Source organism: Sinocyclocheilus grahami, unplaced genomic scaffold (assembly GCF_001515645.1).
Source record: "Sinocyclocheilus grahami isolate Dianchi unplaced genomic scaffold, SAMN03320097.WGS_v1.1 scaffold2032.1, whole genome shotgun sequence".
Taxonomy (NCBI): domain Eukaryota; kingdom Metazoa; phylum Chordata; class Actinopteri; order Cypriniformes; family Cyprinidae; genus Sinocyclocheilus; species Sinocyclocheilus grahami.
This window is the reverse complement of record NW_015507211.1, coordinates 28,584-42,226: the sequence shown is the minus strand read 5'-3', so window position 1 is coordinate 42,226 and position 13,643 is coordinate 28,584. Positions and strand designations below refer to the sequence as shown.

Sequence of the window (13,643 nt, the reverse complement as noted above, 5' to 3'; positions counted from 1 at the left end):
GTTGATTTCTTGATGTTGCAGAAAGACCAAACCCAGACTGTTACCGTTACAAACGACCTCGGCATTCATCTGCCGACTCCCCGCTGATGCTTTCCACGTGACTCCGTTCCAATCGTGTCTAACAGGGACACATGCACTTTCTCCGAAGTTGCTTCGGTCGGAGAGAATATGTCTGGATCGTAAATGTAGTTCCACCTCAATCCGGTTAATTACGGAGATGAATCGTTCAGGGAAGGAATTTATTTCGCCGTGCTGGAACGCCTTTTCGTGTCCCCTGTAAAGCCTGAGATATGGAAATGGACTCGTGTTGAACTCATGAGATTTCTGTTAGCGTTTATCTCTGGCCATTAATTCCTCAGAGTCATTACAGTGGCTTCTTCCTCATCTTCAACCAGCGATCATACACTCCGTCAAAACCATGACACTGACAAATTAACTGTAAAACTCCCATCATCACCAAACGGAGGTTACTTTGAAATCACCTCATAACCACACATCGAGCCTAAAGATGTAGTAAAGTCTACTTTTCAATAATCTACTGATTGTAGGTGCAAACCTACTGTAAAGCTTTATTTTTCAAGAGTACAGACTCATGATTGCATTCAAATTCACCTGATTGTCTTTGGATTGACCCAAGCCATGATGGAGAGAATATGCAAACTCCACATGGTTCAGCCAGGACTCGAACCAGGGATCTTTTTGCTGAGAGGCGATAGTGTTACCCACCATGCCATCCAAGATAAGAAATGAGAAATGCATCATAAATATGACAGAAATAGCAAAAGTTGGAGCCATTATAAAACTGGTGATACCAGCCGAATTCTATACTAGTTGATAGTTCTGATGTTATACCTTACAGTACAGTGTACATTTACATAATCTGTTAACAGTCTGACCTTGAACAAGGTTCTGCAGATATTAAATTAGTTAACGGAATAAAAACTGTAATGTAAACCATGTACAGTGCAATAGAAGTCAACTAGAAATGTGTACATTCTTAAAAATAAAGGATCCAAAAGGGTGTTTTCACAGCATTGCCATTTTGAGTTCCCTAAAGAACCTTTCAGTGATCAGTTCTTAAAATAACCATTTCTTTTCTTAGTGTGAAGAACATTTTAGCGATTTGAAGAACCATTTTCCTCTATAAAGATTCCATGTTAAAGGTTCTAGTAAAGAACCTTTATTTTTGCAGTTGGTGCAGTTGGTGATTTATATGTAGGAGGTTTATATTTTTTACTCAAGATTTCAGGAAGCTAATTCTATGCTTTTTGTTAACGTTGAGTTATCAACATAAGAAGAAAATTTCTAAAGGCATGTTGCTATGCGTTAAACACGTAATTACACATTCTGCTCTCATGCTGAGTTGCCTCTCACAGGTCTCGAGCAGTTTCTTGCTGATCTCGTAATGTTATTTGCATTGTGAAATTTTGTTCAAAATGCATGCCGTGTAAACTGATATTTGCCCAGGATTGCAAGGTAACAGCATGGTCAGCATCTGCAATCAGATTGATTTAAATACATGCTCTGGGTTCAACACAAGTCAAGCTCAATCAATAGCATTCGAGGCGTAGCAAATCGTTTTGACTCAACCTCTTTAGGTTTTTACTGTAATGTTGCTGGTTGAGCTTATGCTGTAGCATTCTGAAATAATCTATGCCTGTAAACATACTCCATGACAGGTTTTCGACAGGCCCAAGTCGACGTCAAACCTCTTCACACTCCCAACTCTCGAGTTCCAGAACTTCTGATGTCTTTCGAAAGGCCACATGTAAGATCGTGGAATCACGCACAACTTCTCCTACATTAGTGCCGACACAGTCGCTGAACCAGTTTCTCTCGGCTGTGTTCTCGGAGGGTGTTTTGTACGGCTCTATCTGCCGTCTTGCGGCTCGCTCCAATGATTTCATCTCCTTTTCCTCCTCCTCTTTCTCCCCTCTTGACTCTAATGAGCGATTGTTCGCAGCCTGATAAAATTAAAGTGGACGCTTCACTGCTTTGCACAACAGGTGTTTTGTGTTTTTGACACCCCTCCCTGGTGCCAGCGCCGATTGGAGAGCTAGAGGAATGGTCTTTTGATGCTAATGTGTTCTGCAATTTGATGTTTTAGGTGCCTGACATGCATGAGAAACTGTATTCCACTTGCTTGTGGTGCAACATTCACATGTATTTGATTTACGTACTTTCACTTCATTAAACACAAAGGTAAAGCAGTTTTGGAAACTCATGCACTGGCACCGTTTATGGTTCATTGTCTTTTCTCATTGACACCTGAATGCAGGGATGGACTGGGACTAAAAAGTGGCCCTGAACTTGTCAAGTCTTTCCTGGTGTGCATGACAAAATGTCACACTCTTTACCATACAAGGAAAGCCGCACTATATTGTAAAATCAATCCATATTGCACAGCGCTCTCAGATGACCTCAAAGGACTTTGAATGTATTGCATACATGAACAAAGCTTCAATTGTGGAATAGAGTGTAAAGTACGAGATAAAGTGAGTTTGGAATATCTGAAAATAGACACTTGGGATCATATATGATATTTATGCATTTGGCAGATGCTTTTATCTAGAGCAACTTATATTGCATTCAAGATGTACATTTTATCAGTGAATGCGTTTCCTGGGAATCAAACCCACAACCTTGCCAACACTTTAGAAACCACACAGAAACATCCGAGCAACCACTCAGAACACCCTAGCAACTGCATAGCAATGCCTTGGCAACATTCTAGCAACCCTCTGGCAACCTTCCAGAAACCCAGGCTTAATGATGGTGAGTTTATCCTGCGAGGAAAAAGCGTCTTATTGAGAAAGTTGGACTGATGTGCTTTTAAATGAACCCTGGGTATATTTAAACTGAATTTTCTGTCTCGCTTTACTGCTTAAGCTTGAGTTTCTGCTTCATTTGGTTTTCTTGTGAGGCACTAAATAAGCCCTCCAGTCCTCAGCTCTTAGGTAGCTGGAATCTTCACGCGGACAACAGTGAAGAAACAATACTAAATGCAAGTGATATAATCTTTGAATAATTCACATCAATGGGCAAATTAATAGGCTTATCAATGAGGAGGACGTTTAAAATTATAATCAGTGAGAAACATGTATCTACCGAGATCAAATCCATCATCCATCACCGCACAAACAATCTGCAAAAGAGCTAATAAGACAAAATAAAGATTCCCGTATCAGACGTGACTCGCTCAGGTGCGGAAAACAAAATGAAGCTATAAAACAGTTTTAATAAACTTCATCCTCCACAGTCAAGTGTTACACAGAATTACGGGTGAAATTTATAACAGCTGCCAAGCGTGCGCTATAACGGCTCGGCTCGACCGTCAGCGACGGCAGTTAGTGCTGCATTCGTCTCTTCTTGATTCCTGAAACGAATGATTTCATTCTGTGCCTGATGAAGCCCCTGTATCATTAACAATAAAACAGGCCATTAACACCGTGTGTTTCCCAGGAGAATCAGACCTGAGAGACCAAACAATCACTTCTGTTCTCATCAAGCTTTCTTCTCTTAAACCATTCGCTCTCATAACCAGAATCACATCACATCCACAAGGTTTGAGAAAGCTGACGCATCGACCTTCATCTTGTTTGTATGTATATTTGTAGATTTGTGTTTGTCTGTATGTACGCATACGTGTGAGTTTGTGTATATACTGTATGTATACATGTATATTTACTGATTATTGTTTTGCTGTTTGCTATTTTTTTCTGTGTTCTGACATTATCGTTAGCTATTTGATGTGTTGTTGTCACGAATCCGGTCCATGAACTTTCCAATTCATTGACTCTCGCACTACACACTGTTGCACATCACCCCTGACTACATTTCCCATCATGCATTGCACTGATTGCACTCAGCACGAATTGCACACACCTGTTTACACTGATTGCACCCAGCTGTTTCATATCACTCCCTCACTATTTAACACTCACTCTGATCCCTTCCCTCTGCCGAGTATTGTTTCAGCGTTTATCACTCTCCTAGAGATAGCTACCTTACGGAGCCCTTGTCATTGCCTTAGCCCTAGTCATTTGCCCTAGTCATTTGCCCTAGTCATTAGCCCTAGTCATTAGCCTTAGCCTTAGTCATTAGCCTACTAAATGCAAGTGATATAATCTTTGAATAATTCACATCAATGGGCAAATTAATAGGCTTATCAATGAGGAGGACGTTTAAAATTATAATCAGTGAGAAACATTTATCTACCGAGATCAAATCCATCATCCATCACCGCACAAACAATCTGCAAAAGAGCTAATAAGACAAAATAAAGATTCCCGTATCAGACGTGACTCGCTCAGGTGCGGAAAACAAAATGAAGCTATAAAACAGTTTTAATAAACTTCATCCTCCACAGTCAAGTGTTACACAGAATTACGGGTGAAATTTATAACAGCTGCCAAGCGTGCGCTATAACGGCTCGGCTCGACCGTCAGCGACGGCAGTTAGTGCTGCATTCGTCTCTTCTTGATTCCTGAAACGAATGATTTCATTCTGTGCCTGATGAAGCCCCTGTATCATTAACAATAAAACAGGCCATTAACACCGTGTGTTTCCCAGGAGAATCAGACCTGAGAGACCAAACAATCACTTCTGTTCTCATCAAGCTTTCTTCTCTTAAACCATTCGCTCTCATAACCAGAATCACATCACATCCACAAGGTTTGAGAAAGCTGACGCATCGACCTTCATCTTGTTTGTATGTATATTTGTAGATTTGTGTTTGTCTGTATGTACGCATACGTGTGAGTGTGTGTATACTGTATGTATACATGTATATTTACTGATTATTGTTTCGCTGTTTGCTATTTTTTTCTGTGTTCTGACATTATCGTTAGCTATTTGATGTGTTGTTGTCACGAATCCGGTCCATGAACTTTCCAATTCATTGACTCTCGCACTATTATCGCCGCATTATTTCCAATAACTCATCACTCTGTTCTCAATTCCTCCTCGTGTAAGTAATTCAGTAAATAATGCATTAAAATAATCATCATCTAAACAGCTTCTGTGAGTATGAGAGCCGTATCAGAACAGACTGTGACCACAAATACACAACAGGGTGTCAGATGTGAATCTCTCCAGACTTTTCCCTTTTCTCAAACTGTCTGAGTCACAGGTCAAGGATCGTCAGTGTTTTGTGCAGAAGTCTTGCAGAAAAGGGCAAAGTGTTTCCAGCGTACCTCTGATAGCCGCTCTGGCTCTTACGTGACGTTAACGTTATCCCAGCCTCAGCATCCCGCGCTCGTCTCGTCGTCCTGCTGTTCTTTTCTCTCTGTATTGATCCATTAGTGTAGGGCCAGTAGAGGTTAATGATGTGAATATTGATCTAAATGAAGAGTTTTACTCTCTGCAGGTGTTGGTTTGGCCCCTGCAGCTGCTGCTAATGCACTGAGACTCTCTTTGCGCCGCCGCCGGCTGCGTTCATTAACCGATAAGAGCAAACTCTCGCCTCAGGGCCTCAGATTTCCTCACGCTGACCGTTTAGTCCACTGGATTTTTAAAGTAAGAGAGCTTTTGTCAGTGCTGATTACTTAAAATAGAGGAACTGGCTTTACAATATCTAATGCATTCATCAAGAGGAAAAACAATAATACAGCCTTTGTGAATGAAATTTAGGTTCCCACACAGGCAACAAAAATATGTTCTGCAAGGTTTTTTGTTTGTTTTTCCCCCTTAACATTTGCTTGGTTATGCAAACATTAAGGGAATGTTCCATTTGATTATTTATCAACGTTTCAGGAAAATTATGTATAAGTAATGTTTTGTGCTAACACAAATATGCTCTAAGAATGTTCTCACTATGTTATGAAAACGTTATATTTTGAATGTTCTCTGGTTAAAAGGTTGTGTGAACATTAACAGAACAGTTCATTTGCAAACGTCATGAGAACGTTACTGTTGAATGTTCTCGGGAACGTTCTGAAACAAAAATTACATTTAAAAAAAACTTTAAATGAATGTCCAACTAAATATTTCAGGAAAAAAAAAATCCATGAACGATGCATAAATAACATTGTTGTTCTAGCATTTTAAGAACATTATGAGAACCTTAAAGACAAGATAGCGTTCTATTAACGTGGAAGAACGTTTGTTCATCACTTTGAGAGAACCTTGTGAGAACATTAGCTGCATACTTGTTCAATACAGAAATAGTTTATTAGTATGCAATATTTATGGGTGAAGTTTTGTTCATTACAGTGGGCCTACCCTATTTTAGCTTAGCATGATACCGCCGTTTTTATAATATTGAATTGTTAGCTTAGCAACTTGCTACTATGTGTTGAGTTGCCTGTGTGCACTACTTATAGTCGGTTCTTGCTTTTGTGTCCCATTGTGCTGATTTTTCATTGTTAATCCATGTAAACTTTTGAGTCTCGCCGTTTTTCAGCGTCTCGCACATGAGCGCTGCATTTAAGATGCCGTGTCTAAAGTCAAAGTAAGTTCAACTTTTAAAAGCGCGTCTCGAGAACCTGCGCACCTCTTCATTCATCTGCATTGCGTCTCTACTGTTAGAAAATATCCCGCATTATTTAAGGTTTTGCATTTTTCCAGAGCAGATGTAACAGTCAAAGCTGTTTATACAACATTCGTAGCTGATATGCTAGCAGAAAACTTCTGATTTATGAACAGAAGGAGGCTGTAGCTATAATTTGGCTTTATTAAGATTGCAATTGTTAATATAACATTATAATAACAATATAATATTTAACATTGCTCACTTTAATAAATTGTCCTCTATCTGCCAAACACAAAGCTTAAACTCAACAAAACTTAACATAGAAAGACAACTGGACATTCTGAGGACGCACACCAAATTGCGCCCAATTCTGCCCATAGGTGGCGCTACAACTGAAAAGCACACGTAACTCTGCAGCCGAATGATCAATCAAGTTGATAATTGGTGTGCATTGTCTTCGGGGCATATATTCACATATTCTTTAAATTTTACTCCGATAAGCAAACAAACATGAATGACAGCAGCCAATCAAATTCAGCAGCATATAATGTCAAATCTGAATGGTCCACCAAAATGGTTTTTAGCAGATGAAGGCTGTAATACTAATGTCGTCCATCAGAGCGTCAGAAATCCTTGTAGGTCTCATAGTTTAGAAGTGTATGTAAATGGTTCCATAGCTTCACATTTATTTAAATAATTTCATAGAAAATAATTAATTAAATGAATGTAAAATGATTGTAAATATAATCAGTTTGCAAAGAAATATGTGATCTCCAAAATGAGTATAGGTCATTAAATGTTGCCTTAAAGTTTATATGCCATAATGTTATTAAAAAATATATTTGTCAAGTTGCTTGACATGACTGAAAATAATGCTTTCCAATATTATTCGTCTCTTTTTAATTCACACAAAATATAGTCAATAATTTGTTTCCACATTCATTACTTAAGTACTAAAATGGTCAGCAAAAACAATATTTCAGTTTCACACAATTCAACCAAATATTCAAACATTACTGCTAATATTTAAATGCATATCAACATTTAACAAAAACAACATTGAAATTACACTGTAATGCAAGTTTGAGAATTCCTAATGCTTGAATTATTAATCATCCGTGTTTTATGTGTGTTTTATATGCTTGAGATCACAAACATGACCTCGGTCTAGATCTCGACTTGATCTGGACACAGACAAGACTTCCAGTGTTCTTTAGTGATCCTGTTCAAGCGTCTCTTCACCTTTACAGAGGAGGATTTACTCACAACATTGGCTCAGAGTTTCAAATGCAGCATGTTTTCTACTTCATTTCATTGCTTGTTGGCCTGACGGTCCGGGTTTGAATCTGGGCCTCGACTGGTAATCCGGTTCTTAGCGGTTCAGTCCTGACTCTGAACTCCTGACACCGAAGAGAAAGATAGTTCCCTTCTGTTTTAAAAGTACACGACACATCGAGACGAGGCCATCATTGACAAAACAATTAATCCAGAGATCTAATGCCTGACAGAGCTCTGACAGATCGCGCTCATAACTCGTAACACGGGGTCAGGAACATCGTGCTGGATGCACACACAATCAAACGCTCGATTATAGCGCAGTCTGTGTCTGTCTAGACGCCGTGATGCTGGATGAACCGTACAGAGGTCCAGAGAAATCAGATGAATGTTAACAATGACACATTGATACGCCGGCGTTTAGCGCCATCTGTAAAGACCGCCGGCTGATCAATGAGAATATGAGAGGAATATTAAAGACGGTCCACATGAGCCATTGCATCTTTATGTTGAGCTTCAAAAACAAATGGGTTTCACTGGACAGAACCGAGAAAGAGACGAAGGACGCATTGACAGATTATTGAAAATGAATGCACCGCTGAGGAGGTAATCAGACCACAACATCATTTTCAATAATTCTGTGGTCTGGACACAAATATGAATCTTATTTACAAACATGTTTATGAAGTCAAGTCCATTTTATGTTTAAAGCACTTTTCATAACACATTCAGAATATGAACAGAAAATCATGATCTTACTATCTTCGTGCATTAGCAGAAATACGTCACATTTAGAGCTGAGCAGTTAAAGTAGGATATACTCCAACTGGCCCATACTGATATAGTTGGAATCACTAAAATTGTTTTTTAAATAAAATAAAATAACAAATAAAAAATCTAATCAAATCAAATTATTAGATGAAAAACCTAAACTAAACAAAAATTAGAAATGCTGCCTTGGCAACTAAATGAAATACTTTTAAGTTAAATTATCAAAATTACTAACTGGAAATAAGTAAAAACTAAATATGAGTAAAATAAGTAAATATGTAAAACTGACATAAAAACGAATAAAATGATATAAGCACATAACAAAATTCCTAAAAATGTAATGACAAAAAACAGAAGAAAAAAATAAAAAATAAAAAGGCTAAATGATAATAAAAACCATTATCGAATGTAAATACATCTAAAATAGTTTTGCAGCCATTTTTGCTGGTGTGGATGCCTATGTTGTCATTATTAGCCTATAATTCTCTTTATAGATACAATTATTGCATATGTATTTAATATATATATGTATATATAATGTTGTAATTGCATATTTTATATAATATAAGGCGCACGATGCAGGAGTATCCAAGAAACAGTCTTTAATGATAAATCCAAGGAGAATAAACACAAGTAATCCAGGAGTAAAGGGTCGCACCAACACAAAAGAACCAAACATCAACATCATCACAAACAATAACCGGCAAAGGACTGAACAGAACAGAAAGGGAACTGCTGAGATAATTAACGAACACAGGTGAACAGCATTAACTAATCAGTGGCGCATGGAAAACTAGGTCAAGAAACAAAACAGGAACATGGAGAAACAAACTGAAAGTCTATGAGCGTTACACATATTATATCTGTAGGCTAGTTAGGCCTATTTACAGTCATCATTCTTGTTGTAAATGGGCCTTTAGTTTACATGACACCATGAGAGCAACAACACTTCATGAATTTGCTTGAGAAAATAACTTTTTAATGAAAACGTGTGTCCTTTTTTTATTCTGTAGTAACAGAATTGTGTCTTTTCCTCGTGACGTTCACACACGAAGCCAGAGATGTAGCACAATGCATGTCATTTCTCATCTAGCTGTGCTAGTTTTTACTCCACACTCTCCTGCATCTCACATAATCAAATAATTTAGACGTCGATCAACATCCCTTGTCCGTGTGTTGTTAATTTGGTAATCAGCCGGGATTGTGCTACTGAACGTTAGCCCTCAGAAATCCTGTCACATGAGTAATGAGATTATGATCAGGAAATAAAATGAACTATTAGAAACATGATTCAGATGCTAGCAGAAAACCCTAACCATGAACAGAAGGAGGCTGTAGCTATAATTTGGCTTTATTAAGATTGCAATTGTTAATATAACATTATAATAACAATATAATATTTAACATTGCTCACTTTAATAAATTGTCCTCTATCTGCCAAACACAAAGCTTAAACTCAACAAAACTTAACATAGAAAGACAACTGGACATTCTGAGGACGCACACCACATTGCGCCCAATTTTGCCCATAGGTGGCGCTACAACTGAAAAGCACACGTAACTCTGCAGCCGAATGATCAATCAAGTTGATAATTGGTGTGCGTTGTCTTCGGGGCATATATTCACATATTCTTTAAATTTTACTCCGATAAGCAAACAAACATGAATGACAGCAGCCAATCAAATTCAGCAGCATATAATGTCAAATCTGAATGGTCCACCAAAATGGTTTTTAGCAGATGAAGGCTGTAATACTAATGTCGTCCATCAGAGCGTCAGAAATCCTTGTAGGTCTCATAGTTTAGAAGTGTATGTAAATGGTTCCATAGCTTCACATTTATTTAAATTATTTCATAGAAAATCATACATTTAATTAATGTAAAATGATTGTAAATATAATCAGTTTGCAAAGAAATATGTGATCTCCAAAATGACGCAGTGCCATCAATAAAACCTCTTTAATATTTCTATGTCTGAGGAATAATGGCATCGCTCACATTCAGAATGAAAACTCCCTGTTTATGCTCTCAAACATCCAAGTGTGCAGCACATATTAGCGCAGTCTGTCACCTCGCAGTTAAACATTCATGGCCTGTTTTTGTGCTGCTGTTCCCGCCGTGAGGAAACGTTTGTTTAGTGAGACGTTGGGATCCGTGCCATCAGAACGGGCCGCTGTTTAAAACAAACGGCCTTTAAAACACATCTGAGGTCCAACCATTCAGAATTTAAGAGCTGCTTAGCCATCTGTAGACATTAGCGGCACTCCGCATGTATTTTTATACTCTGTGTGTGTTTATGCTGACTATGTGCTGAGGGAAGTATATACTAGCTGCTCTTATGAGCGTGTGAATGCTAACAAACCTTAAATTAATGATAACAGTGCGAGGATTCATTCTAAGAGTTATTAACGTTCATTCAAGTGCTATTTCAACGCTAACCCCTGTTGAAATAACTAGCATATGCTGGTTAGGTATGTTTTGATGCTGGTTTAAAGGACCATCATAAACCAGCAAAGGACCAGCAAAGGACCAGCTCAAACCAGCAAAGGACCAGCTCAAACCAGCAAAGGACCAGCATGAACCAGCAAAGGACCAGCATAAACCGGCAAAGGACCAGCATAAACCGGCAAAGGACCAGCTCGAACCAGCAAAGGACCAGCTCGAACCAGCAAAGGACCAGCATGAACCAGCATGAACCAGCAATGAACCAGCAAAGGACCAGCATGAACCAGCAAAGGACCAGCATGAACCAGCAAAGGACCAGCATGAACCAGCAAAGGACCAGCATGAACCAGCAAAGGACCAGCATGAACCAGCAAAGGACCAGCATGAACCAGCAAAGGACCAGCATGAACCAGCAAAGGACCAGCATGAACCAGCAAAGGACCAGCATGAACCAGCAAAGGACCAGCATGAACCAGCAAAGGACCAGCATGAACCAGCAAAGGACCAGCATGAACCAGCAAAGGACCAGCATGAACCAGCAAAGGACCAGCATGAACCAGCAAAGGACCAGCATGAACCAGCAAAGGACCAGCATGAACCAGCAAAGGACCAGCATGAACCAGAACCAGCATCCCAGCATCAAAACATACCTAACCAGCATATGCTGTTTTTTTCAACAGGGACAGCATGTGTTGAAATGCCATTGTTGTTCATTAAAGATGATAGTTAATTTAACCACTGTTCATATAAGAGCAATATGCAGATTACAATTCAAACATTTATATAAATGCTATAAACATGCATAGTTGTGATGGTCACGTGTAAGCGCTGTTAACATCGACTTAACAGCAGTCTTAAGAGCTAAAGCATTCATTTAGATGCTATTTAGAGCTATAAACTGCTCTTAAGTGTTTAAGTAAATAGAGTGAGGGGATTTAAATTAAGTTTATTAGCTCTTGTACAAATGTTAACCCTGCTGTTTCTGTGTTATTGCCCAGCTCTATCCGCTAAATACAGCTATGAAGATGTTTAGACACTATAAACATTCACATCACAATTCTCTGTAAAGCTGCTTTGAGAGAGGCTAATGTTTATTGTGAAAAGTGCTGTAAAAGATCTTTTGGACTCGACTTTGATGGACTTTCTGGGAGAGAGCGAGCGGGTTTCCGGGGACTTTTATTGTGTAATGCACCGGAAGCGGGAAGTGTGTGCGATCATGGCGGACTCACGCGGCGTCCTGCCGGCTCTGCCCAAACATTCGTACTGGTTTGACTTCTGGATGTTTCTGCTGTTCGATGTGGTTCTTTTCCTCATCTTTTACTTCGTCCTTCCCTGAGCGGTGAGTGCTGGGACCCGCGAGCAGCACGTGACAGCAGTTTAGAAACGAATGCACGTGAAAGACCAACATGTGTCTCCTGAAAGCTGCAGGCGAGATCAGACGTATTTCATTAAAGTGCAGAATACTGCTGTGAGGCATGCATTTAATTAAAATACAAATGATTTGTAGTTTGAAAAAGCAATCACATAAAGTGAAAAAGTCAGAGCTGTTATATTTAGCATCACTGCAGTTGAGAGAAAGAGAAACAAAACAGCTTTCATCGTCTTCTTCTTCTTCTCCAGTTGGAATGAACCATGGACTAATTAAAGCGTTCGTTAAAAAAAACATAATTGACAGCGTTATGAAAGTATTGATCTGCATTGTGTTGAGGAGAGCATCACAGCACGTGATTAATGACAGGATTGGGATTTTTGGGTGAACTGTCCCTTTAAGACTCGATTCACTTGCATCAGACAAAACCTGGGATTATAAAATACTCTAAAGTAATGAATTCGTATTTGAAATACAGTTTGCCCAGCTCTGTACATCATGCATCGTCATATATTTTACCGCCTCTGCAAAGTGCTGTGGACATGTTTTCATAATTCGGATTGAAATATCATTTAGTGCTGTAACATGTCATTTTGAGCTGCTTATCAGTGTTATTATGCACAGTATTTATTAATATTTTGAATTGGCTTTTATTTTTGTGTTAAGCATCTTATGTGCTTTTGTCATATTGATTTATTTCATTCAGCATGACATAAAGCTGCTCCTCGTCTTTAGACTGTAATAACACCTCTGTGCATGGCATGGTTCCAGCGGTCATATGTGTTCTTATACTGTGTGTGTGTGTGTGTGTGTGTGTGTGTGTGTGTGTGTGTGTGTTTACAGCCGTCTGTCTCCTGCGCGCTTCACCGAGTGCCTGATCCTCAGACGATGGTCAGTCCTGTTACTAACGGAGCATTTCACATCATCTCACAGTCTGTTACATACAGTATCACACATCCCTCATATTCAGTGCGTCAGCGCTGCTGCGTGTCGTTGCGCTCTGGACTGCAGCGTTGCGGATCAGTATGAGCGCGGTGGCGTGCTGGTATTCAGTACAACAGCACAGGTGGCGGAGGGATGCTGATTTTACACCAACGTTTGATAAACAAGAAGTTAATATCTAGTAACTACCATTAAGACGCAATATGGCCAGTAACTTAGTTTTTAATTAGCCGTCTAAAATGATCAACACACAGTAGTGGGTTTTCATTTCTGAATGTTGTTTTGTTTTTGACAGTCAGTTGTTTCATTCCTTAATGAATCTGGGTTTTGAACATGAATCTTTGTTTTTGAACAAATCAGTCGAGTGAAT

At 39.1% G+C, this 13,643-nt stretch overlaps 1 long non-coding RNA gene across 1 annotated transcript in view; it reads left to right on the top strand.

Moving 5' to 3' along the window:
- The first annotated feature begins 12,139 nt into the window (after positions 1-12,139).
- The window catches only part of LOC107573779 (uncharacterized), a 3,662-nt gene continuing 2,158 nt past the window's right edge, over positions 12,140-13,643 (top strand). Inside the window, exons 1-2 of the long non-coding RNA XR_001607566.1 lie at positions 12,140-12,301; positions 13,175-13,222. This is a non-coding gene — a long non-coding RNA (uncharacterized lncRNA). The remainder of the gene's footprint in view (positions 12,302-13,174; positions 13,223-13,643) is intronic.